Source organism: Vespa crabro, chromosome 2, assembly GCF_910589235.1.
Source record: "Vespa crabro chromosome 2, iyVesCrab1.2, whole genome shotgun sequence".
NCBI classification, from domain to species: Eukaryota; Metazoa; Arthropoda; class Insecta; order Hymenoptera; family Vespidae; genus Vespa; species Vespa crabro.
Window position 1 is genome coordinate 19,663,499 of NC_060956.1, and position 2,500 is coordinate 19,665,998.

The 2,500-nt window shown below is 31.1% G+C and overlaps 1 protein-coding gene across 23 annotated transcripts in view; it reads right to left on the reverse strand.

The window, feature by feature from the left end:
- The window catches only part of LOC124422173 (mediator of RNA polymerase II transcription subunit 15-like), a 393,529-nt gene that overhangs the window by 31,232 nt on the left and 359,797 nt on the right, over window positions 1–2,500 (reverse strand). The window lies entirely within an intron of this gene.

Below are 2,500 nucleotides of genomic sequence, written 5' to 3' on the forward strand. Positions count from 1 at the left end.
TTCAAACTTAACTATTACACCGGTAGGAACGGATTCATCGAAGTAAACAAATATTGAAGAGATAAATAAAGAGAGAGAGAGAGAGTGAGAGAGAGAGAGAGAGAGAGAGAGTGTATCCTTTCGACGCGACAAAATGATCGGTTACCCTTGGAAGATTTTTAATTCAAACGTTCCTTTTTTTTTCTCTCTTATATTTCTGCATTTTTTCCCTTTCTCTTTTCTTTTCTTTCCTTTTTCTTTTTCAATATATTCTATTGCACGTTTCTCAATTCCTCTACTTCTACTTTTTACCATTTACTCTCTTTTTATTCTTTTAAGACTCGACGATGATAATAATAATATTAATAATAATTATTATCCATAATCATACGTAATGATATATATATATATATATATATGTAATATTCGTAATAATAAGAATATTAATAATAATAATAATAATGATAATAATAATAATAATAATAATAATAATAATAATAATAATATATCGTAATTGCAATCAATATAATAATTAATTATATATCATCACTGTTTTGTCGTTGCCATTATTTAATTATTCGACTTATATACTCCTTATTCAATGTACAATCTCTACGATATTTTTAGACCTCTTTTTGTTGTTCACGCGATTCATCTAAGAATTCTATAATAAATTATCTTCGTACGAATAAATTTCTCTTCTTTCCTTTTCTTTTCTTTTCTTTTCTTTTCATCATTTTCTTCTTATCATTTTATTCCCTTTTTCTTTATCCCTTCTCCACCAATCCATCCAAAAATTCAATCGTATCTATTAATCGTTCCCTTTCGAATCTACGCGAGAGAGCTGTCAAACGTTGCTTTCCTATACCGACTACTACTTTAATTGTACTCCTTATAGTACATAATACACATACGTACGATACATACGTTGTATATATATATATGTATATGTATATATATATATATATATATATATATATATATATATATATCCGTGTCTCCATTTCTTTTTCTTTCTATCTTTTTTTCTTTTTACTCCTTTCTTTTTCTTATTCTTTTTCCTTTTTCTTCTTCTTTTGTATTCAGCTCAGAGTGACCAAGTCAGCGGATATTCGATCTACAAGAGCATTTTTCTCAATAAAATCGGATAGACACAAACACATACACATATATATATATACATATATATGTATATATTGTACATATATATATATATATATATATATATATATATATATATATACATGTATTTTCTAGACAAATCGCCCTCTTCGATTTCTCTCCCTCTTATCTTCTTTTCGCTGAGCACGACTTCCGTTCTTTCCTTCGCTTTTTTTTCCTCTTTTATTATACCGAGAAACGCGCGCGCGTCCTTTTCAAGTTTTCTCCTACTTCTTTACTTCGTAACTAACACACACGAGTACGATGCTACGTGTACGTATGTATGTATGTAAATATCATCTCGTAATTTTACATATACATTCATACATATATATATGTATATGTATGTATATATATATATATATATATTTATATATATATATTTAATATTATATACTATATTTATATTATTTATATAGAATTTTCAATCTTAGCTAGGCATCCGACGTTTTCGTTTCCACGATCGTGCGTAAAAAAAAAAGAAAAAACCGGACAAGAAAGAGCCAGGGATCTTTCGATTTCCAGCCTAGGCTATTTTGTTTTCTCTCTTTCTTTCTTTTGTTTTTTTTTTTTTTGTTTTTTTTTTTAGCTTTTTTGTTTTGTTTGTTCTTGTTTCTTTTTTTGTTCTTTTTTTTAATTTTTTCCTTTTTCATTTACTTTATTACCCTTCCTTTTACCATGAAGTAAAAGGTGGATGATAAAAACGACACAGAGCTAGTAGCGTTCGATCACCGCGAAATGGTCGTCGGTTATCTCGATTGATCGAAGACGTCTTCGTCTATATCGCATCGTATGCATATATCGATCGTATACGATCGAAGATCATGGAAGAAGCTTCGATCTATCAGAAGGGACGACGGTTTCGCGATCGATAGGGTTTTGGATATTTGGGTGGATTTGAGAGTGTGATATACCGTTGAATAAAAGAGAAATAAGAGATACAAATAGATAGATAGATAGACAGAAAGTAAGAGAGAAAGAGAGAGACAGACAGAAAAAGAGAGAAAGAGAGAGAGAGAGAGAGAGAGATAAATAGAGAGAAAGAGAGAGATATATATTTATATAGAGAAAGAGAGAGAGAGAGAAAGAGTGAAGGTGGTGGGATGGTGTGGTGTAGTGTGTTGTGGTGTGCTGTGGTGTGGTGTAGGGTTTTGGGGGATTGATTAGATTAAAAGTGGATAGATATAAGGTATAATTGTGAAATAAGGGAAAATAGGAGAGCGGTCGTTGGTGGTAGAAGACAAAATATTCGACTAATAATAGGCATGAACGTAGACGATGTTGTGGATCGCGTGGTGATGGGCGTGAGGATTATGTAGAGGCGTGCAGATGGAAGTGGTCGCGGTGGTGATGGTCGCGG